Raw genomic sequence first — 24,795 nt, 5'->3', positions numbered from 1 at the left:
CAGGGCGACTTAAGCTCCTTCATTTGGAAGGGTAAAAACGGATAAGTTACTTACCTGTAAATCCTAGTTCTCTTCCAGGGGTATCCTCATCAAAGTCATAAACATTGAATATTCCCGCCCTTGTGCGGGGACCCCGGAGCATATATAAAATATATACACATTATACATGTGTAACAAACAGTCATGCAGGCTATCATGTTAAAAACAGGCTAAAATGCTTTATTTCTATGAAGTTTTTTTTTTTTTTTTAAATACTACAATAGAGCATAAATAAGTACCCAAGCTCCTAAAATTAGGCTTGGGGAAGTAAGCAGTAGCAAACTCTAGTGAAAAAATAGAGAAAACTGCATTGAAAAACAATGAAGCATTCTTAGCCAATAGGCTGCATGTAGGTTAACACAGGAGAACCATAAAAACTTTGGCACTGTGCCTTTAAGACCCTGAGCACCTCCAGTATCCCACCATGCCTCAGGGGTGAAGGAAAGGTGACAGTTGGTTCACAGTTAGGTCAGTTCTTTTTACGGTGACAATTTGTATAATTGAATCAAAATACTGTCTGTCCTGCACTTCCAGTAGACGTGTGTCCGGGGAGGAGGGTGGGTTGTTTATGACTTTGATGAGGATACCCCTGGAAGAGAACTAGGATTTACAGATAAGTAACTTATCCTTCTCTTCCAGGGGATCCTCATCAATAGTCATAAACATTGAATAGATTAGCAAGCCCATCCCTAAACCCAGCGGACTGTCCGATAGAAGTGCAGGAATAGACATGTCTTACGCAAATAAATTCCTTAGAGAGGCCTGCCCCACTTGGGCATCCGCTCTTGCATCTGAGTCTAAACAATAATGTCTTGTAAAAGTATGGACAGACTTCCATGTAGCAGCCTTACAAATCTCAGATATAGGAACATTGTTAAGGAGAGCAGCAGTAGCCGCTTTTCCCCTTGTGGAATGCGCTCTAGGCCGCGCTAGCAATTGTCTATTAGCTAGCTGGTATGTATTAACAATACAAGAGACTATCCATCTTGATATTGTTCGCTTAGATGCTGCTTCTCCTGTCCTTAAATGACCATAGTTCACAAACAAGCGGTTAGAGTGTCTAATCGATTTTATCTTGTCCAGATAAAATTTCAGCACTCTTTTCAAGTCTAATGAGTGCAATGCTTTCTCAGCCGGAGTTTCCGGATTGGGAAAGAACGTCGGTAAAGTTATGGTCTGATTAATATGGAATTCTGACACCACCTTCGGAAGGAAAGATGGGTGAGTTCGTAGAACTACTCTATTGTCATGAAAAACCGTGTACGGTTCTTTTGCAGACAAGGCCTGGATCTCACTGACCCTCCTCGCTGAAGTAATGGCCACCAGAAAAGCCATTTTCCACGTAAGGTGTTGTAAGGAGGCCTTATGGATAGGCTCGAAAGGAGGGCCCATAAGTCTTGCTAGGACTATGTTCAGTTCCCACGGAGGAGAAGGCCTCCGAATAGGCGGAAAAACTTTCTTCAAACCTTCTAAGAAATCCTTGACTACAGGTTTCGTAAAGAAGGATTCCTGAGAAGGTGACTTGCGATAGGCAGTAATAGCAGACAAATGTACCTTAATAGATGATACCTGCAGACCGGATTTCGCTAGGTGAAGCAAATAGGACAGTATGACGTCCTCCTGCGCCCGTATGGGATTATGGCCTTGCTGACAGCACCATATGTAGAATCTCTTCCACTTAAAAGCGTAGGAACGCCGCGTGGAAGGCCGTTTGGACTCTTTCAGGATGTTCATGCACTCCTGCGATAGTCCTAGGTGCCCATACTGCAGGAATTCAGGAGCCATGCTGTTAAGCTCAGAGAGGGTAGGTTGGGATGCAGAATCCTGCCCTCCATTCTGCTCAGAAGATCCGGTCTGCACGGCAGCCTCCTGTGAGGTTTTTCCGACAGGTTGAGGAGATCCGTGTACCAGAATTGTCGAGGCCATTGTGGCGCTATAAGAATCATTCTGGTCCTGGATCCGTAAAGTTTGCTGATCACTGCCGGAATGAGGGGAATCGGAGGAAAAGCGTAAAGAAATGTCCCTGACCAGTCGATCAACAGGGCATTCCCTCGAGATCCTGGACGGTAGAACCTGGATGCGAAGTCTGGGCATTTCCTGTTTACATCGTCTGCGAAGAGGTCCAGTTGAGGCCGACCCCATTGCGCGAAGATGTATTCTGCGACTTCGTCGTGCAGGACCCAATCGTGAACGTCCTCCAGGTGTCTGCTTAGAAAGTCTGCTTCTACGTTCTGCTGACCTGGCAGGTGAACTGCTGTGATTGACATTCCTCTGGCCAGGAGCCAATGCCATATCGCTTGGGACTCTCGTGAAAGGGGTAGGGATCTCGTTCCCCCTTGTTTGTTCAAGTAATACATCGTGGTTGTATTGTCCGTCTGTATCAATAGAGTTTTCCCCTGAATTAGCGGTGTGAAAGACTTGAGAGCCAGATGGACCGCTCTGAGTTCTAGCAGATTGATGTGGTACTGCTTCTCCTTGTCTGACCACAGACCCTGCGCTTGAAAAGGACCCAGATGAGCCCCCCATCCCTGAAGAGACGCATCCGTTACCAGAGTGTCGGATGGAAGTACCTGGTGAAACGGAGCGCCCACTGACAGGTGAGGTCTGTGCATCCACCATCTCAATGACTGCAGTGCTACCTCCGGTAGCCGCATTGTGTCTTCCCAGCGACCTGTTCTTTGGCTCCAATTGGCCTCCAATGCCTCTTGGAGGGGTCTCATGTGGAGTCTGGCATTTGGGACAATAAAGATGCACGATGCCATGGAGCCCAGTAGTGATGTCACCTGACGTGCCGTAGGTGCGCTGGCTCTCAACAGGTCCTGGCACTTCATGTTTATTGAGGACAGTCGTTCCTCCGAAGGATACACTTTTTGTAGTTCTGTGTTTATGATAGCTCCTAGGTAGTGAAGACTCTGCGTTGGAGTCAAGGTTGACTTCTGGTAATTGACCTGAAGACCTAGAGCTTCGCAAACTCCTAGTACAATGTCCCGATGGCTTCTCGCCTGCTCCGGAGAAGAAGCCTTTAGTAGCCAGTCGTCTAGGTATGGATATATGTATATCCTTTGTCTTCGTAGATGCGCCGCCACCACTGCCATACATTTCGAGAAAACTCTTGGAGCAGATTTCAGGCCAAAGGGTAGAACCCTGAACTGGTAATGCTGTAACGCTACTCGAAAGCGCAGGAATTTTCGATGCTTTGGAGCTATTGGGATGTGGAAATACGCATCCTGCAGGTCGATGGAGCACATCCAGTCTCCCTGATGCAGTTGAGGGAAAATTTGGTGAAGCGCTAGCATTCTGAACTTCTGCTTTCTTATGTATTTGTTCAGCAGTCTTAGATCCAGGATTGGCCTGAAAACGCCCTCTTGACCCTTCTTTGCTACTAGAAAGTAACGGGAGTAGACCCCCTTTCCTCTGTGGGCAGGTGGAACCCTTTCTATGGCATTCTTTCTTAGGAGGGCGAGAGCCTCCTTGCGTAGCAAGGTGAGATGAGCCGGATTGTGTTTGGTTGGTGGCAAGTGTGGTGGAGGCTGCTTGAAAAGGAGAGAATAGCCATGTTCGACAATATTGAGCACCCATTTGTCTCTTGTGATAGAGTGCCACTCGTGAAGATGAGCAATAATACTTCCCCCCACCGGAGTGGTGTACAGTGTCGAGGGAAGCGAGACTTCATTGCTTAGTGGGTGCTTTTGGAGTGGACTGTTGAGGTCTACTTGACCCTCGCTCCCTTGTGTTTCTTCGCTGAAACAGAGGGCGTCCCTGTCGTTGCTGAGACCTTTGCGACCAATGAGGGGTTTGAACCCTCTGTTGGAAAGGGCGTCTATCGTACGGTCTGTACCTCCGCCTGAAATCTTTCCTTCTTTCGAGGCCTACCGCCTTCATGGTATCCACCTCGGTCTTCATGCGGGCCATCTCTTCGTCTGCATGGGCACCGAATAGAGAATTCCCGGCAAATGGGAGATTCAGGATACGTTGTTGTGCCTCCTGTTTCAAGCCAGTGAGCCTCAGCCAGGAAGATCTCCTCGCACAGATACCATGTGCGTACCCATGAGCCGCCAAATCCGCCCCATCCGCTGCCGCGCTGATAACTTGGTTAGATACCAGGCATCCTTCCTGTAGAATCTCTTGGAAATCTTGCCTGTCTTCTCTGGGCAGTTTTTCTGTAAATCTACTGAGGGAATCCCACAGAGAACGATCGTACCTGCCCAGGAGCGCAGACGCACTAGAGACCTTCATTGCTGAAGCCGCTGTCCCGCACATCTTTCTTCCCAGAGAGTCTAAATGCCTGCTCTCTTTATCCGGGGGTACCGTGGATGAAGATGCCACCGAGTGGGTCTTTCGGGCGGCAGCTATGATCACTGAGTCTGGTGGCGGATCCTTCCTAAGGAATAAAGGGTCTTGCTCTGGAGCCTTGTACTTTTTAAGAATCCGAGCCGGGGCAGACTTAAGCGAGGCTGGGGCCAGAAAAGTGTCCATGGTCGGCTGCAACAAACCAGGCACTAGAGGCAGCAACTTTTTCGACGCTGATCTCTGTTGTAGCGTCTCAAAGATGATTGATGAGGAGGTAGACGGTTCTGGAACCTCTATATTGAGTTTCTGCGCTCCTCTTAGCAACACCTCGTTGAAAGTGGTTATGTCATCCACTGGTGAGACTCTAGCAGGTGGTGAATCTGTAAGAGTAGGTGAGTAACGCCCGACAGAAGAACCTGATGAAGACCAAGAGGGTGATCTTCTTGAGCGCGACCTGGATCTCCGTTGAGAGCGAGATCTGCTGCGGGACGCTGTAGCCGAGCGCCTAGGCCTCGCGGTCGGCTGTCGAGGAGCTGAACGAGCCCGTTCTGCCCCGGCTGTCGGCGATGGCGTTCTTGGCGGGGAGGCAGTGGGTGAATACATTCGCGAATATTGCGAATCTGGGGAGGCCGCTGGTCTGTTGAGGCTCTCCAGCCATCTCGGAGATAGGTTGATGGGCGAGACATGCCCAGGAGATGCTCTTGACCGAGAAGAGTCGCTCGGTATGGAGACCACTGGAGACTGAGCCTTGTCTGGCGAGGGGCGATGTTCTGCTCCCTGTTGGACAGGTAAAACCTGCGTCGACGTCGATGGCTGTTTCGACGTCGAAGGACGACCAGTCGGTTGGTCCTGCCTCGACGTTGATTGCCTCGACGTTGAGTGCCTTGACGTCGAACGGCGTTCCTTGGACCTCGACCTGCTCGGCGTCGTGTGCCTCGACGTGGAGCGATGGGAGGTTGACGACGGATGTTTCTCGTGCCGTCGTGGAGATCTCGACGTCGTGTGTCCTGACGTCGGGGGGCGCACAGCCTTTGGCGGCGACCGGGCATGCCGGCGATGGCTCGACGTCGATCGGCGGGCTGCCGTCGACGGAGACCTGCCCCTGCTCTGATGTTCCCTCGACGCCGTTCCCTTCGACGTCGGGTGTGTCGCCGTCGACGGCGATCTATGCCGGTGGGACGGTGGTAGCGACGACGTCGACGGTGAACAAACAGGTATTTTCCTACCTGTCGACGTCGACCGGGCCATTCTCTCCTGAGAATGGCCTTCTGGATGCCTGGGGAGTGAGGAGGACGATGTTCTTTTCCTCTCCTGAAGCCCATGAAGTCGGATCTTCTCTCTGTCTTTCAGAGTCCTCCTAGACATGTTCTTACAGTACTTACAAGTGTCAGGGCAGTGACTCTGAGGCAGGCACACTATGCACAGAGAGTGGGGATCTGACTGGGCCTTCTTCTTCCCACAAGCAGGGCATTTGACGAAAAGAGAAGGCATTTTTCTGTCAGAAAAAACCTTCCTAGCTCAGACAAAGATGTTACTTGTCGAGTGAAAAGTGAAAAAATGCTTTTTTAAAGAATTTTTCTGAGGAAAACTCAGAAAAAACTGAGAGCTCAATGCTCCAGGATCCTCTCAGAAGAAGCCGGAAAAAAGAACTGACCTAACTGTGAACCAACTGTCACCTTTCCTTCACCCCTGAGGCATGGTGGGATACTGGAGGTGCTCAGGGTCTTAAAGGCACAGTGCCAAAGTTTTTATGGTTCTCCTGTGTTAACCTACATGCAGCCTATTGGCTAAGAATGCTTCATTGTTTTTCAATGCAGTTTTCTCTATTTTTTCACTAGAGTTTGCTACTGCTTACTTCCCCAAGCCTAATTTTAGGAGCTTGGGTACTTATTTATGCTCTATTGTAGTATTTAAAAAAAAAAAAAAAAAAAAAAAACTTCATAGAAATAAAGCATTTTAGCCTGTTTTTAACATGATAGCCTGCATGACTGTTTGTTACACATGTATAATGTGTATATATTTTATATATGCTCCGGGGTCCCCGCACAAGGGCGGGAATATTCAATGTTTATGACTTTGATGAGGATCCCCTGGAAGAGAACCTAGGATATCCACCACACTCCTAATGCTTCCCCAAAACTGGGGCAGCCTTGCCTGCCCTAAATTACAAGAGTACTATTGGGCATCCCACCTGTGGTACCTCTCAGAGTGGGTGGTTCATAAAAGCGAGAAACACTGGATCCACATGAACAGAGCTGTGGCCTGCCGCCCACTGTGGGACCTTGCATGGCTACAGAAACAACATTGTCTTTGTAGGGCATATATAGTCACTCCCACACAGATTGTTCTGGAGATATGGTACAGATTAGCCACAACACAGGGATTGACTACATTTCAATCTCCACACACCACAACTGCCCGCAATTCTGACTTCACGCCAGCTCTCCCCTGGGAGTCCTTCCTGGATTTGGTGCACGGCGAATGCAGGGTCCTACTAGACTTATTTCAAGGTAACACTATTAAATCGTTTGACTGGTGTAAAGCCGAATTCCACCTCTTTGACTCTGCCAGACACCAGTATTTCCAACTAAGGCACTGGGCTTTACAATCCATTAAAGCAAGAGCTGCCACTCGCCCTCTCACTCCTTTTGAGACACTTGCTAGAAGGTTTGACAGTACAAGGGAATTAATATCCAAAACATATGAAGTCCTCCACCGATCACACCTTCTGCCTTATCACCCCTATCAGTGGAAATGGGCCCATAGCGCCCTGCCAGATATTACTCAACAGTAATGGGACCAATTATGGAGCAACATTTTGCACATGCATAAAATCTGTTCCCAACAAGACACAGACTGTAAGATTCTGTTGCAATGGTATTATACTCCTGCTGGCTTACACGCTACCTATACCACGGTCTTTTCCCTGTGCTGGTGTTGAGGAACACAAAAAGGTGACTTTCAAAATATTTGGTGGACTTGCCTCTAACGCCCCATTTTTGAAAGGAGATTCTAAGTCAGATCCAGGGCACACTGGGCTACCCAATACCGGCAGACTAACAAACAATCATACTGAGACTCCGCCCAACAACAGGCAGCTTTGGCATACCACAGCCATGGAACAAATGAAACATAAATTAACCTATACGGATCAAATGTTCCTGCACCTGTGGACACCCCTTATCACCTATATGTCCTATTTCGAATATTTATGCTTCCAACCCCCCAGGCTCCACGTGCTGCACTTGTTTGACACACCAGACTAGGAACACCTACTCCATTTTTCTGAGGGGCCCATCTGCGCCTTCTGGGATATAACGCCTTTAACCCCGGTCATCCCTAACCCAACCCCCATTAGAGGAGATACTAGCCAGAGACCATCCCCGCTTCCTTCCTAGTCTTCTCCTCGCCTTGTTAGTTTTACCCCTGTTTACCATACCCTTCTTCTCCCTATATGCACTAAGAAGATTAGATGTAGCACAAAGGTTTTAGCGTGCCATTACACTGACAGCGTACAGGTCTGCTACTGAAAACTCTTCTTCTTTTTCTCCTTTTGCCACATTTGACACAGTATGAACAGCTTTAAATGTTATTATGTAGTACTGTTTTGTTGATTCTATTGTAAATATGCGCACCCACACAGCACTTCGCTCATCCTGCTGCAAAGCTGATGTACAAATGTAAAATGTTAATACAGAGGTATTGAGTAAAAAAAACAACTAAGTATTCCTTCATAATTGCTTGCTGCATCACATCACATAGCTTACACATCACCACCTGTGATACACTCTTCGCACTCCACTTCTTCCTCTGACACAATACCCCCAAACATGAGTAGGGCGCTCAGTCTTACGGTAATTTCCTGGAACATATGTGGAATTAACAACCCACGAAAATAGAAGCAGGTATTTTCCTACCTGAATAGGTCTGGTGTGGGAGAGGCCTTTCTCCAAGAAACGTACTTATCCCCTAGCACTGAACCCCCCCTTCACCAAAGCTTGGGAAAAACAGTTACTTCTCTTCCTATAGCCCATACTTCCACAACACATGCATTCTCATACACTGAAACATCTCCTTCACACTTCAGGCTTGTCTTGGATTGTTGGTGTATTCTCCTACAGAGCATCCTCGTGGACAAACAAGTTTTGCTACTGAACATTGTGGATGATCCTTCTTTTTTCCATGAGGTCGCTGGCCACCCAGGATGGCTTGATATCGATCAAGTGATACTGGCGGGCAAACTTGCACACCCCAAAGATAAACCCGCACCCAGAGCACCTTCTGCCACATTATTGACACCTAAGCGCTGCATGATGCTCGGCATGCCTGACATCCGACTGTCCCAGAGTACACATTTTATTCAGCTATCCATGCTCTTTAGACTAAGTTGCCTATTGGTTCCTTTCAGTTAATGTCTACCTGTGGTACTCGGAGGTCACTGTCCTTCCTCGGATGCTATCCGACCACAGCCCTGTCCTCCTTAAGGTACAGATCCCTTATGAGTGTGGCCTAGAGTGCACCTGGAGGTTCCACAGTGGAGCTCTCTGTAACCCAGTGTTCCGCAGTGAGTTCCTCGAATCGGTAACAGAATACTTTCTGGTCGCCATAAGGAAATGCCTTCCTTGGCATGGTTACCCCCTGACTTTTTGTCTTTTGTTGATGCCAGTCATGATTGAAAGTGTGCTGGGACCCTGCTAACCAGGCCCCAGCACCAGTTTTCTTTCCCTAAACTGTATCTTTGTTCCCACAATTGGCACAGCCCTGGCACAGAGATAAGTCCCTTGTAAATGGTACCCCTGGTACCAAGGGTCCTGTTGCCAGGGAAGGTCTCTAAGGGCTGAAGCATGTCTTATGCCACCCTGGGGACCCCTCACTCAGCACATGTACACTGCCTCACAGCTTGTGTGTGCTGGTGGGGAGAAAATGACTAAGTCGACATGGCACTCCCCTCAGAGTGCCATGCCCACCTCTCACTGCCTGTGGCATAGGTAAGTCACCCCTCTAACAGGCCTTACAGCCCTAAGGCAGAGTGCACTATACCACAGGTGAGGGCATATGTGCATGAGCACTATGCCCCTACAGTGTCTACACAAAACCTTAGACATTGTAAGTGCAGGGTAGCCATAAGAGTATATCGTCTGGGAGTTTGTCAAACACGAACTCCACAGTTCCATAATGGCTATCCTGAAATCTGGGATGTTTGGTATCAAACTTCTCAGCACAATAAATGCACACTGATGCCAGTGTGGAATTTATTGTAAAATGCACCCAGAGGGCATCTTAGAGATGCCCCCTGTATACCAACCCGACCTCTAGTGTAGGCTGACCAGTTTCTGCCAGCCTGCCACAACCAGAGAGATTCTGGCCACATGGGGTGAGTGCCTTCATCACTCTGTGGCCAGGAACAAAGCCTGTACTGGGTGGATATGCTTCTCACCTCCCCCTGCAGTAACTGTATCACCTGGCGGTGAGCCTCAAAGGCTCATGCCTTTTGTTACAGCACCCCAGGGCAATCCAGCTAGTGGAGATGCCCGCCCCTCCAGCCACTGCCCCTACTTTTGTCGGCAAGGCTGCAGGAGATAATGAGGAAAACAAGGAGGAGCCACTCACCAGACAGGACAGCCCCTAAGGTGCCCTGAGCTGAGGTGACTCCTGCCTTTCAGAAATCCTCCATCTTGAGATTGGAGGATTCCCCCAATAGGGATAGGGATGCGCCCCCCCTCCCCTCAGGGAGGAGGCACAATGAGGGTGTAGCCACCCTCCAGGACAGTAGCCATTGGCTACTGCCCCCCAGACCTAAACCCACTACTAAATTTAGTATTTAGGGGCGACCCTGAACCCAGGAAATCCGATTCCTGCAACCTACAAAAAGAAGGACTGCTGACCTGAAAGGCCCGCAGATACGACGGAGACGACAACTGAATTAGCCCCAGCCCTACCGCCTGTCTCCAGACTCAAAGAGCCTGCATAGCAACGCATCCGACAGGGTCCAGCGACCTCTGAGGACTCAGAGGACTGCCCTGAGCCCAAACGACCAAAAAACTCCTGAGAACATCGGCACTGTTCAAAAACAGCAACAACTTTGCAACTTTTTTGCAACTTCCAAAGAACTCTCTCTTCCCGCCGGAAGCGTGAGACTTCTCACTCTGCACCCGACACCCACGGCTCAAGCTCCACAGAACTAACACTGCAGAGAGGACTTCCAGGTAACTACAACGACGTGAGTAACCTGAGTCGACCCCCCTGCACCCTCACAGCGACACCTGCAGAGAGGATCCAGAGGCTCTCCCTGACCGCGACTGCCTGGAACAAAGAACCTGACGCCTGGACCAAGTACTGCACCCGCAACCCCCAGGACCGAGAGGAACCACCTTCCAGTGCAGGAGTGATCAGCAGGCGGCCCTCTTCCTAGCCAATTTGGTGGCTGGCCCGAGAAGACCCCCTGTGCCCTGCCTGCATCGCCTAAGTGACCCCCGGCTCCCCCCATTGCTTTCAATAGCAAACTCAATACCTACTTAGCACACTGCACCCAGCCGCCCCTGTGCCGCTGAGGGTGTGTTTTGTGTGCCTGTTTGTGTCCCCCCCAGTGCTCTACAAAACCCCCCTGGTCTGCTCCCGAGGACGCAGGTACTTACCTGCCAGCAGACCGGAACCGGAGAACCCCTGTTGTCCATAGGCGCCTATGTGTTTTGGGCCCTCCTTTGACCTCTGCACCTGACCGGCCCTGTGTTGCTGGTGTGGTGACTTTGGGGTAGCCTTAAACCCCCAATGGTGGGCTGCCTATGCCCAGGAACTGAGACTTGTAACTGTTTTATTTACCTGACAAACTAACCTTTACTTACCTCCCCCAGGAACTGCTGATTTTTGCACAGTGTCCACTTTTAAAATAGCTTATTGCCATTTTAACAAAGACTGTATATGATATTGCTTTTATTCAAAGTTCCTAACTTACCTGTGTGAAGTACCTTGCATTTTATGTGTTTACTTCAAATCTAGAACCTGTGGTTCTTAAAAGAAATTATATTTTTCTACATAAAACCCTATTGGCCTGGAGTAAGTCTTTGAGTGTGTGTTCCTTATTTATAGCCTGTGTGTGTACAACAAATGCTTAACACTACCCTCTGATAAGCCTACTGCTCGACCACACTACCACAAAATAGAGCATTAGAATTATCTATTTTTGCCAATATCTTACCTCTAAGGGGAACCCTTGGAATCTGTGCACACTATTTCTTACTTTGAAATAGTATATACAAAGCCAACTTCCTACAGTGCCTTTGTGCACCCTGTGACCAGGACCAAAGCCTGCAAGAACTGTAACACCTGGTGGTGAGCCTCAAAGGCTTAAGCCTGATGTTACAACGCCTCCAGCTAGTGAAGATGCCCGCCCCACGGACACAGCCCCCACTTTTGGCTGCAAATCTGGGCAGATAATGAGAAAAACAAGGAGGAGTCACCCACCAGTCAGGACAGCCCCTAAGGTGTCCTGAGCTGAGGCGACCCCTGCCTTAGGAAATCCTCCATCTTGATTCAGAGGATTCCCCCAATAGGATTAGGGATGTGCCCCCTCCCCATAGTGGGAGACACAAAGAGGGTGTATCCACCCTCCAGGGCAGTAGCCATTGGCTACTGCCCCCCAGACCTAAACACCCCCCTAAATGTAGTATTTAGGGGTGACCCTGAAACCAGAAAATCAGATTCCTAATGACCTACAAAGAAGGACTGCCTAGCTGAAAAACCCTGTAGAGAAGGAAGACGACAACTGCTTTGGCCCCAGCCCTACCAGCCGGTCTCGAACTTTAGAGAATCTGCACCAGCGACGTATCCTGCGGGCCCAGCGACCTCTGCCGACTCAGAGGACTGCCCTGCAAATACAAAGGATCAAGAACTCAGTGGACATCGGCCCTGTCCAAAGAAGAACAGGAGAAGAAACCACTTCTGAGGGACTCCCACCTCACTCTAGAAGCGTGAGTCCCCACCACTCTGCACCCGACGCCCCTGGCCTGTGTCCAAAGAAACCAACGGCCCAGAGAGGATCCCCAGGTGACTCCGACGATGTGTCCACCCTGGGCTGACCTCCCTGCACCCCCACGACGATGCCTGTAGAGGGAATCCCGAGAACCCCCCTAACCGCGAAAGCCCGGGACGAAGAAACCTGGTGCCTGGAAGAAGCACTGCACCGCAGCCCCCAGGCCTGGGAAGAACCGACCACCGGTGCAGCAGTGACCAGCAGGCAGTCCTACCATTGCCCAGTCGGTGGCTGGCCCGAGAAGACCCTGTGCACTGCCTGCAACGTCTGAGTGACCCCCGGGTCCTTCCATTGATTTCTATACAAAACCCAACGCCTTGTTTGCTTACTGCACCCAGCCGCCCATGTGCCTCTGAGGGTATATTTTGTGTGCCTGCTTGGGACCCCCCCCCAGTGCTCTGAGAAACCCCCCTGGTCTGATCCCTGAGGACACAGGTACTCACCTGTAGCAGACCAGAACCAGAGCACCCCTAGTCTCCATAGGCACCTATGTTATTTGGCCCCTCTTTGACCTCTGCACCTGACCGGCCCTGTGTTGCTGGGTGTTTGGGGTTGACTGGAACCCCCAACGGTGGGCTGCCTATGCCCAGAAACTGAACTTGTAAGTGCTTTACTTACCTCAAAAAGTAACCTGTACTTACTTCCACCAGGAAATGTTGAATTTTGCAGTGTCCACTTTTAAAATAGCTTTTTGCCATTTTATGCCAAACTGTGTACACTACTGTTTTGATTCAAAGTTCTATTTATACCTATGCAAAGTACCTTACATTTAATGTACTTACCTGCAATTTGACTCTTGTGGTTCTAAAATAAATTAAGAAAATAATATTTTTCTATATAAAAACCTATTGGCCTGGAGTTAAGTCGTTGAGTGTGTGTTCTCATTTATTGCCTGTGTGTGTACAACAAATGCTTAACACTACCTTCTGATAAGCCTAACTGCTCGACCACACTACCACAAATAGAGCATTAGTATTATCTGTTATTGACTCTGTCAAGCCTCTTGGGGAACCCCTGGACTCTGTGCTCATTATCTCTCGTTTTGAGATAGTATATACAGAGCCAGCTTCCTACACCCGGCTACACCAATGCTCAGTTTTGTTAACAGAATTCCGCTACCTCATGGACAGGGAACTTGCATTTTTGCGAAAGAATGATAGAGCACATTGATATGGGGAGTTGGAATGCCTGTGTCGAACCCTCACACGATTGCAGGGCCCAAATAGATTTCATAACTACGCCACTGATTTGAGGTCAGATGACAGGAAGCGCATCTTCGGCAGCGCCAGTGTCCTGGCTGAGTTCCAGTGGTATTACAAAGGTCTCTATGCATTTTGCATGCCCAATGATCCTGCCACGATTTATTCTTACTTTGATGAGGTGGCACTGGTTTGGCTAAAAGATGGGCAGCACCAGTTTCTTGGTGAACTGATCACGCTTGAAGAGGTGGTTCAGGCCACTGATGTCCTTGACGGTTCTAAAGTGCCTGGATTAGATGGCCTGACCGGGCCGTCTATAAGGTTTTTAAGTGTCAGGTGGCTCCTCATCTTTTGGAATTGTCCAATAAATCTCTGGCCGTTGGCACGCTGCCCTCCACGCTCTGTGAGGCAGTCCTCACCTTATTGTTGAAGGCTGGCAAAGATCCCCTCCATTATGCTTTTTATCGTCCTCTTTCTCTATTAAACCTCAACAACATAATATTGGCCAAAGTCTTTGCCACCAGATTGTCTCTGTTGATGGAGCAGACTAAATCACCTGACCACTCCGGCTTTGTCCCTCAGCAGTCGACCTCCCTCAATCTGCGCACTATCTTTGCAGTCCCCCATAGGATAACCCCATCCATCCTTACAGTGGTAGCCCTGCTTGATGCCAAAAAAGGCCTTTGACTTTCTGGAGTGGCCCTTCTTGAGGGCTGTCCTGGGTAGGCTCAGAATCCCTCCTCTTTTATATCCTTAATCATGCTGTTATATACCTGCCTGGTGGTCCGCATTCAGGTGAACGGCTCACTTACGGATGCATATCCTAATATGCTCCACGTGATGACGTTTGCGCAGAAACTCCCACGCTGAAAATCAGTGCGAACAGCACGACTTACCCAAACTCTGTCTCTCTCGGAACTCAGCGTAGCATAGCAGAGATTTTTCAGCACTTCGTGGAGTTCCGCATAGCAGAACTTTGTGAACTCCGCCCAGGCCTGGTCAGAATGCACAGCAACCTTGCTCCGCTTCTGGAAGTGTTGCCCGGAATTGTACATAGTAGCCAATGGAGTGGGATTTTGTAAGTTTGACTTTGAACGATTCTGCGCCATGAAACGTGTCTCACAAGAAAACAAACTGAAAGAATGACCATGTGCAAAATTTAGCTTGTGACCATTTGAGAATCCTAAAAGGCCACTCCACGGAATGGGCAGGAGGGAGGCTGGTGAGGAATCTGCATTTATACAATCCACCAGAAAGCGGATTATGGAAGGTAAGTAACTTGTTCTTCTGATAGCTACTTCTAACAGCAGGTTGTTTATTATTTTGAATACATACCAAAGCAATACCCCCCCCCAAAACGTGGCAGGTCTGAGCAGTGGGCTTACATCAGGAACTCCTGCAGGACTGAGCAGAGGAAATAGCCCTCCCAGGGTATTTGATTGTCCATACACTAACGTCTGTAGGGTAGGCTTTACCTACCGCTTCTTCTACCTCATGATGCTTTTTGACTGCAGAGCCCTCTAAAAAAGTAGTTTTAAACCTCTTCACTTCTGAGGCCAACCCTCACCTAATCATTACTGGAACTCGGGGATCCCAATGAATCATTATTGGAATCCAGGAAACCCTTCCCCCAATGAGTCATTACTGGAAGCCGGAGACCCCAGCCAAGCTGTCTTCGATAATTTGAACAGCAAAACAATACACAAAAAACCCAGAAACAAGCTTTCATCAAACAAATACACAATTGATTAAATATTCTATTTGATTCACCAACCAGTATAAAAATAACATTTTAATTGAAAGGTTGCGGCTTTTCTAAATTCAATTGCGGCCACTCATCCATACTATATTCTGTTTGATGCATTTGCATTGCTTGCACAAATGAATGTGAGGATAACTTAATTTTTTGCCTCCAATTTCAAATTCCTTTATATTTACTGAACATTTTAAAAGTTTGTAGGAAACTGGCCCTTGTTGCAGTTACCCCCTCACTTTTTGCCTGATATTGATGCTGACTTGACTGAGAATGTGCTGGGATCCTGCTAACAAGGCCCCAGCACCAGTGTTCTTTCACTAAAAATGTACCATTGTTTCCACAATTGGCACACCCCTGGCACACAGATAAGTCCCTTGTAAAAGGTACTAGTGGTACCAAGGGCCCTGTGACCAGGGAAGGTCTCTAAGGGCTGCAGCATGTGTTGTGCCACCCTAAGGGACCCCTCACCTAACACATGCACACTGCCATTGCAGATTGTGTGTGTTGATGGGGAGAAAAAGGCAAAGTTGACATGGCATCCCCCTCAGGATGCCATGCACACAAAATACTGCCTGTGGCATAGGTAAGTCACCCCTCTAGGAGGCCTTACAGCCCTAAGGCCAGGTGCACTATTCAACAGGTGAGGCCATACCTGCACGAGCAATATGCCCCTACAGTATCTAAGTCTGTTCTTAGACAATGTAAGTGCAGTGTGCCCATATTAAGTATATGGTCTGGGAGTTTGTTATTAAAAACTCTACAGCTCCATAATGGCTTCACTGAAGACTGGGAAGTTTAGTATCAAACTTCTCAGCTCAATGTACCCACTCTGACGCCAGTGTTGGATTTATTCTAAAAAGCACACAGAGGGCATTTTAGAGAGGCCCCCTGTATTTTACCAAATCCTCTAGTGTAGGACTGACTGGTCCGTGTCAGCCTGCCACTAGCAGACAAGTTTCTTTATGCTCTCTGAGGCCAGAAACAAAGCCTGCACTGGGTGGAGGTGCTTCACACCTCCCCCCTTACAGGAACTGTAACACCCAACAGTGAGCCTCAAAGGCTCAGGCCTCCTGTTACAGTGCCCCAAGGCACTCCAGCTAGTGGAGATATCCACTCCCCAACCCCAGGCAAATCCGCACTTTTGGCAGCAAGTTTGGTGGGAAACATAGAAAAAACAAGGAGTGACCACTTCAGCTGGGACCACCCCTAAGGTGTCCAGAGCTGAAGTGACCCCCTCCTTGCAGAATCCTCCATCTTAGTTTGGAGGACAGGGACCAACAGGGTTAGGTTTGTGTCCCCCTCCCCAAAGGGAGTAGACACAAGAAGGGTGTAGCCACCCTCAGGGACAGTAGCCATTGGCTACTGCCCTCTGACCCCTGTAACGCAAGGATTTAAGGGCTCCCTTGAACCCAGTTTGTCAGATTCCTGGCGACATCACAAGAAAGAAGAAGGACTGCTAAGCTGAAACGAAGACGCAAACTTACTTTTCCCCAGCCCTACTGGCCTGTCTCCTGATTCAGAGAACCTGCAAAAGAAAAGTGATGCTTCCTGCGGATCCGGCGACCTCTGCCAAGCCTCCAGAAGACTGCCTGCATCAGAGGGGTCCAAGAACGCCTGTGGACAGCGGCCCTGTCCAAGAAGAAATGACATCTAAGGACTCCAGAGCCTCTCCGGTTCCATGAGTCCTGACCACTCTGCACCTGATTCCCAAGGCCTGTGTCCAGGTGGCCAAACCGACTAGAGAGGATCCCCAGGCGATTCCGAGCAAGGGCCCACCCTGGGTTGACATCTCCTGACCTCTACAACAACTGCAGTGTGAATCCAGAGGACACCCCTGGGCCCAGCCTGCAGCATCTGAGGGACAACCGATGTCCCCTCAAAGGAAAGCATTGGGAGCCTGGCGCTCTGTTTGCACCCTGCATCCAGCCACCCCTGTGCTGCTGAGGGTGTGTGTTTGGTGCTTACCTATGGGATCCCCCCAACCCCCCATTGCTCCTCTTAACCCCCCAGGTCTGTCCTCCGGGGACGCGGAGTACTTACCTGCCACCAGATCTGAAACTGAGTGCCCCTAGTCTCCATAGGAGCCCATGTTAAATTTGCCTTAACTGTGGAATTCCTAACCCCCGAAGACTGGAACTGCAAGTCGTGTATTTACCTGTAAAATGTACTAACTGCCCCCCCCCCAACCCCTCCAGAACTGTTTCTGAAAATTGCACAGTCAACTTTTAAAACAGATTATTGCCATTTATTAAACAACGGTATAACGTACCGATTCCAATCAAAGTAATATTGATTCATATGTGAAAAGCATATTTATTGATGTACTTACCTGCAACTTGAATCTTGTGGTTCTAGAAATACATTAACAAAAGATATTTTTTCATATAAAAACAATTGGTCTGGACTTAAGTCACTCAGTGTGTGCTTCTTCTATTGTCTGTGTGTGTATAACAAATGCTTTGCACTACCCTCTGATAAGTCTAACTGCTCGACCACACTACCACAAAAGGGCACATTAGAAATGATCTACTTTAGCCTCTGTCAAGCCTTTGGAGAACCCCTGGACTCTGTGCACTCTAAATCTCATTTTGATATAGAATATACAGAGCCAGCTTCCTACTTAGGGTCAGACTGTGAACAAACTCCCTCAATTCATCTTGCTTGGTAGACCATTGGTAGGATTATACCAGCTCCATTCCATTGTGGGTAAAGAATATCCCACCTCCTCCTACCAGCCAAGCATTTCATTCTCACTTCAAGGGGAAACCAATACCACTAATCTATTAAATTTGGCTACACAAAGTTTGGCAGATATCGGGATGTGAAAAATTAACATACGACCTTGAAGATAAATGCCAAGTTTCTAATCAACTACAGGGCCCTGTTCATTTATACGAACGAGGAATACAGGGGCAAAACGCACCTACACACTCTGCAAGCTCTAGGACTGATTGAGAGGAGCTTACTGTTGGTGATTGTCTTCACTAATATTTTTTGTATACTTTATACATTAATTCTGTTTGTTAAAACTGCAGCAAATAAAATAGGTACACAGCTGGTCGCCTACAACCAAGGGGGTGGCAGCGTCTAAAAAGCAGTCATAGTTAGGAATAAACACAACTGTCTGCCTACAACCCTGGGGCCAGGAGCGTTACAAATGGTATTATTTTAAACTGTTCAATTAACAGTGAACATGTCCCAAAACTAAGAAAAATAAACATACAACCCTTCTTCCTATAAGCACAGGAATTGTAGGGGCATAGGTAAGCCTGGTGGACAGATCGCCTAGCGAAGATAAGGGTACTCAGTTGTGGTGCATGGGTGTGTGTTGGTCGCTGGTTGAATGTGGGTATTAGTCAGAGGAGTTTGAGGTAGGAGAGGCAAGTAACTTCATTGAACTTGGTCGACAGGATGTGTATGTAAGGAGCCCAGTCTGTGGCGTAGTCCTCTAGATGCTGGCCCAGGGCAAGAGTCAGGTGCTCCATGCCTAGTATATGCCACAATTTGCGCAACCAGGTGTTGTGTAGGGGGTTTCTGTCAGAGCCCCAGAGGGCGATTATCACATGGTGTGCCACTCCGAGGGCTAGGGCCATTTGTTTGCCTCGACAGGAGCAGAAAGGGAACATCAGGGGGTTAGGTAGCCCACGAATTGTGTATGTCAGGTACTGTGAAATGGACATGGCAAATGCCATGTCAATGTCATCCAGCACGTGGGTTCAAAAGCGTGAGAGCTTAGGGCAATGCCATAATAGGTGAAGGAGAGTGCCTGTGCCTCTGCATCCCTGCCAGCATTCATTGGAACACTCCAGATTCCAGGCGCCAAGAGTTAAGTACCATTATGATATTATCTTGTATGCTGTCTCCGTACTGGAGACATTGTGGGCAGAATGCCGTGCTTTGTGGTAAATATCTGCCCAGTCTTCGTCGGACAGGGCTCGGCCTAGTTCTGCCACCCAACGTTTCTGTTCTGGTGTGTGAGTGGAGGCCCTTACCGAAGAGAGGAGAGTGTGTAACTCGGAAATCAGGCATCTATCAGACGTCTTCTCGATTAGCTATTTCTCAAAGGGTGTCAGAGCCCTTTCAGCGTTGGGTCTTATGGAGGGGTGGAGCACCCAATGGCAGACTTAAAGGATTTGGACCCTGTCTGTTTCCTCCAATCCATAGTCCTCCCTGAGTTGGTCAAAGAGGACTGTACCCTGGAGATCGAACAGGCAACCGATTTGCCTGCAGCCCACCTCCCGCCATCTCCTTAAGTGGACAGCGTCCAGCCTTGGAGTGAACTCTGGGTTGCCCTGGATGGGTGCGATTGGGGAGGGGAAGGTCGTCAGGCCTGCCCCCACTGATACTGCATCCCATACTCTAAGGATGGCGTTAGTCACCAGGGAAAAGCAGAGTCCCCATTACCTATGTCTCTTAAGGGGCCAATGCTCTTTCCAAATATATGAGCCAGTGTAGGAAAGTACCCTCTTTTTAGCATGTTACCCCCATTTTCTGCCTGATGTCAGTGTGTATGACTGTGTTCACTGGGATTCTGCTAATCAGGACCCCATTGATTATGCTCTCTCTCCTCTAAATTTTGTCACTGCATACTGGCAACCCAGTTTTTCACCCAAATCTGGTATACTGGTCCCCTCTTATAAGTCCCTAGTATATGGTACCTAGGTACAAGAGCATTGGGGTTCCAGGGGATCCCTATGGGCTGCAGCATTTCTTTTCCCCCCATAGGGAGCCCATGCAGAGACTTCTACATGACTGCCATTGCAGCCTGTGTGAAATGGTGCGTGCACCCTTTCACCTCCATTTACACTGCACCAGGTCACTTATAAGTCACACAATATTGCAGGCCTTTTAGACCTGTAGGCTGGGTGCAGAGTGCTTGTGTGTGAGGGCACCCCTGCATTAGCAGAGGTGCCCCCACAACCTCCAGGACCAATTTCCCAGATTTCGTGAGTGCGGGGATGCCTTTTTACGCACGCACTGGAAATCACTATGTCCAGACTGCAATCATCCATCCAGCGTGGAACATCATCTGCACCAACCAGGAACCTGCACCCATCTTCTTGGGTGCAGTACTGACTGTTCTTCACTGGTGGTTCTTCTTTTGCACCTTCAACCATGTTAGCAGGGGCTCCTGTTGTTCCTGGACTCTTCAGTGCTTCTTGAACTTGGTCCCCTTCTACCACAGGTCTTCAGGTCCAGGAATCCATTGTTGGTAATATGCAGTTTCTTCTGGTTCCTGCATAATCTTCTTCCTCGTGTTCTTGTGTGTTCTAGGAAAGTTACTGTGATTTACTCCTGCTTTTCTGGGCTCTGGGGTGGGTTCAATTACTTACCTTTGGTGTTTTCTAATACTCCCAGCTCCCCTCTACACACTACACTTGCCTATGTGGGAAACCGACTTTCGCATTCCACTTTCTTTGTATATGGTTTGTGTTCCCCATAGGCCCATTTCTAACTATTGTGATTTTTACTATTTGCACTGTTTTCTAATTGTTTTTACTGCTATTTCTGCATATGAGTGTATATAATTTGTGTATCACTTACCTCCTAAGGGAGTATAGTTTCTATGGTATTTTTGGCATTTGTGTCACCAAAATAAAGTACCTTTATTTTTGTAACACCGAGTATTTTCTTTCATGTGTGTGAGTACTGTGTGACTACAGTGGTATTGCATGAGCTTTGTGTGTCTCCTAGTTAGGTCTTGGCTGCCAATCCACACTACCCCTAGAGAGCCTGGCTTCTAGACATTGACACATTTCGCTAATAAGGGATAACTGAACGTGGTATAAGGCGCTAGTACCTTAGGTACCTACTACAAACCAGGACAGCCTCCTACAGCCAGACACCGCTTGGTTCATAAAACACCAGCACTGCTCCCTTCCAAAGGGTACTGGAGTTGTGAGGCCTGGTAATACAGTTGGAGGGAGGGCACAACAAGGATCCCCTCACGTGTGAAGTGGTAGATAAGGTGTTGATGGAGGCGTGGCCTCCTACAGCCAGCCACCGCTTGGTTCATAAAACACCAGCACTACTCCCTTCCAAAGGGTACTGGAGTTGTGAGGCCTGGTAATACAGCTGGAGGGAGGGCACAGCAAGGATCCCCTTGCGTGTGAAGTGTTAGATAAGGTGTTGATGGAGGCGTGGCCTCCCCCCCACCAGATAAATTGATTAATATCAGCTTGCTTGGCCTGGAGGGTCTTTTTAGGTGGGGGTAGTGGTAAGACTTGGAAAAGATAAAGAATGGACGACAAAGTGGTGATCATAATGGCCGCGATCCTACCGAACCAGGAGAGTCACAGACACTCCCATGAGGTTATGTCCATCAACTTGCTTAGCCAGAATGCTAAAGTTGAGGGAGACTGTTTTGGGAAGTGTGCTGGCCAGTTTAATCCCAAGATAAGTTATGTATGTGGAAGCCCATTAAAACAGAAGGTGGGTTCATATGGCAGATTCGGTTTGGGCAGACACGGAAAGATTCAGGATGAGAGATTTTTGCATAATGACCTTGAAGCCAGAGTGGGCGGGGAACCAGGCAGGGAGGGAGGTCAGAGGGTCCAAGATGGCCAGTATCACATCCTCAGCACAGAGGCTGAATAAATGTTGTTTGCCTCTGAACGAAATTCCCATGATATTGTGGTGCACTTGAATGCGTTGGACTAGTGGCTCCATGTTTAGAGTGAAAAGAAAAGGGGGACAAGGGGCAATCCTGTTGTCTACCCCTGCTGATGGGAAGGGACGGAGAAGAGAGCCCTTTACTTGCACGGTGGCCCTAGGGAAGCTATAGATGCTTCGGATCCAGCCACAAAACCGGGGGCCGAAGCCGAAGAGCTCCAGGGTCTGGTGCCTCTGACGTTGAGACTCACAATTTTAAGGTCCTGAAGGCATGGCTCAGTGGGAGTGGTAATGGTGTGTCAAAGTCTTGTCTAAAGAGGAAGAGATCTAGAGCAACGTGCCCGGCCTACTGACCCATTTCCCACCCTGCCCAGGAATTGAAGGATGTCCCTATGTAAGACGGAGGAATATTACCCCATAAACAAGGAAAAGTAAATAACAGAAAACCAAGTGAAACACATTGAAAAAGTCCATCAATGAAGGTAGTCTACTGTTGTGGTCAAACCATTGGGAAAGAGGCGGCAGAACTGTAGGAGCAGTGACCAGTGTGTGTGTCCATTACCTAGTGTGTAAAAACCCCCATCCCCGCCCGCCCTGTACCCCATGGTCGGTGAGAGCGGTACAGCTAAAAGGCTGATCGCCTGCTGTGTAGGTCCCTTAGTCATTCAGCATTTGCCGCCAAAGTCTGAACTACCGATTGCCACACTTTTGGCATGGTGGTGGGAACGGGCTTGGCACCGGCAAGGGCCCCTCCAACCCTGCACCAAGACGTAGACTTGTGCTTCTTGCAGGCCATAGGCCATTCTGGGCTGGCTATCGTTCAGTGCAATGTCGGTTATGCCCAAAAGATTGCAGATCTCTGTAAGTGATCTTAGTTAGAGTAGTTTGGCATTGTGACAGAGGATGATTCTGAAAGGGTGGCCCCAGGAGTACAAGACTGCAGTCTGGCGGAGGTGGGCTGTGACGGGGCGGAACTCACGTCGATTTTGGAGAGTTATCGCTGCCAGGTCTTGGTACACCACAGGGGAGTGGCCCCTGAATTGTAGCAGATGAGCTTGATTAGCTTTGTAGAAGATGGTTTCTTTCATTTGGAAGCCGTGCACACATGTCAAGATGTCGGCTGGAGGGAATTACTTGGCCTGATGGGGCCCAATCAATGCATGCGATCTACTAAATATCTGTGCCCTCCAAAGCTCCTAGGATGTGGCTACGTGTTCTCTAAGGTCCATTCCCTCAGCGCGCAATGGAACACCTCTAATGCTTATATAATTTCACCTGGAGCGGTTCTCTAGGTCCTCTGTGTAGGCCGGAAGTTTGACTTGTTGCTTCCTCAAGCGGAGGACTTCCTGGTGCAGCCATTCCACCTCCTCTTCGCATCCAGTTTCACAGTCCTCCATAGTGGAAACCCTGCTGCCAATTTTTTCCACGTTCCTTCGCACTTCTCTCAGATCCGCAGATATATATTTCTTGACCATCCGTATATCGTTGCAGAGGGAAGTAAAAAGGGCCTCCATGACAAACCTTGTCACGAGTCCCTCCTGGTCCCCGTCAGCTAAAAGGAGGTCAGAGCATCGGGAAAAGGGCTTACCATTGTCCGAGGGCCTTGTGGATTTTGTTAGCATGTCCTTGAGTGAGCAATACTTTTGGGCCCTGGTGACCAACATGTCAAGGAGTCTCAGGGGATAGGGCATCTGTACAAGGCAAGGCGCACAGGTAGGGCTGCATCTTTAGGATTTGTCCAGGCCCGCTGGAGGTTGGGCCCCGAGAATATGGAGGGGGGGGATGGTTAGTAGGGCCTGTGGCCTGGGTCCTCAGGTATTGTGTTCAGACCCCACCGGGGTGGGCAACCCAGTGGCGCCAGGGGATCAGCCAATTGTGGGTCGGATCGATGTAAAGCCCACTCCAATTCTCATTAGAGCATGGGGTCTTAGGGCCTGAGCAGCTGGGATGGGCGAGCAAGTCCTGGTCTCCGGCAGACGCACCAAGAGAGGAGGGGATCATTATAGAGTTCCCTTGGATAGGGGTTCAGAAGAGTGGCCGCCCAGCTGAGGCCCCCGGCTGTAGACTCCCAGAGGCCCCCCACCCATCCACAGCCAGCAGGTGTCATTCTTTGTCCTATGCGTGCCATGCACCTGAGCTCAGGCAATATGGGGAGGGGGACCCGCATCTCCTCCTCTGTCCTTTCCTCACGTTGGCTCCGTTGGGCCCCTAAGAGCATGGCATAATCACTGCATAAGCGATGTGCAGCAAATGGTGGCCTTGTGGGCAGCACTCACTGGTCATTGCCTCGAAGGTGGGAGTGATGATCTGGCAAATCTTCTTCGAGCTCTGGACAGGTACAAGAACCCTGCAGTTGGCAAAATCAACCCGGGAGAGGCCCGAAGTAGGAGCGGCTGTTGCAGGGTTTTTCGTGGCTGTGCAGGCCACTATCTTGATTCAGGTAAATATGCTCTCAATGCTGGGGGCTAGCGTGGCATCTGGGCTGGTTGGGGTGAGACCGACATATCTTCCTCAGCCCCTTCAAATTAGTTAGGCGAGCCCCCAGGCGTGTGGCCCACTTACTACCGAATCTGTGTCCTGCTGGTGGTGAGTTCCAGGGTTGGGGCAATGCTGTTTTGGTGAGTCCACTCCAAAGTCCCAGGCAGCCACGGGCCCCGCCACTGAGTTGGGCGGAGGGAGTACCCGAAGTGGGAACAATCGTCATGGGCTAATGCAGAGACGTGTGGACTTCAGACAGCCACACCCTACATGTTAGATGCCGGGGGAGGTTTCTAGGTCTGGCCCGGGACGCTGCTGGGTATTTGCAGTGGGCAAGCAGGCAAGCCTTCAAGGATGCAGGCATTCAGGGGCGTGCAATAAAGATGGGCAGA

At 49.2% G+C, this 24,795-nt stretch overlaps 1 protein-coding gene across 2 annotated transcripts in view; it reads right to left on the bottom strand.

Moving 5' to 3' along the window:
* The window catches only part of LOC138262082 (probable global transcription activator SNF2L1), a 1,420,807-nt gene that overhangs the window by 215,534 nt on the left and 1,180,478 nt on the right, over positions 1-24,795 (bottom strand). The gene's annotated exons all lie outside the window — the stretch shown is intronic.

Source organism: Pleurodeles waltl, chromosome 2_1 (genome assembly GCF_031143425.1).
Source record: "Pleurodeles waltl isolate 20211129_DDA chromosome 2_1, aPleWal1.hap1.20221129, whole genome shotgun sequence".
Classification (NCBI taxonomy): Eukaryota; Metazoa; Chordata; class Amphibia; order Caudata; family Salamandridae; genus Pleurodeles; species Pleurodeles waltl.
Note: the sequence above shows the minus strand (reverse complement) of the source record. Positions and strands in the feature narration are given on the sequence as shown.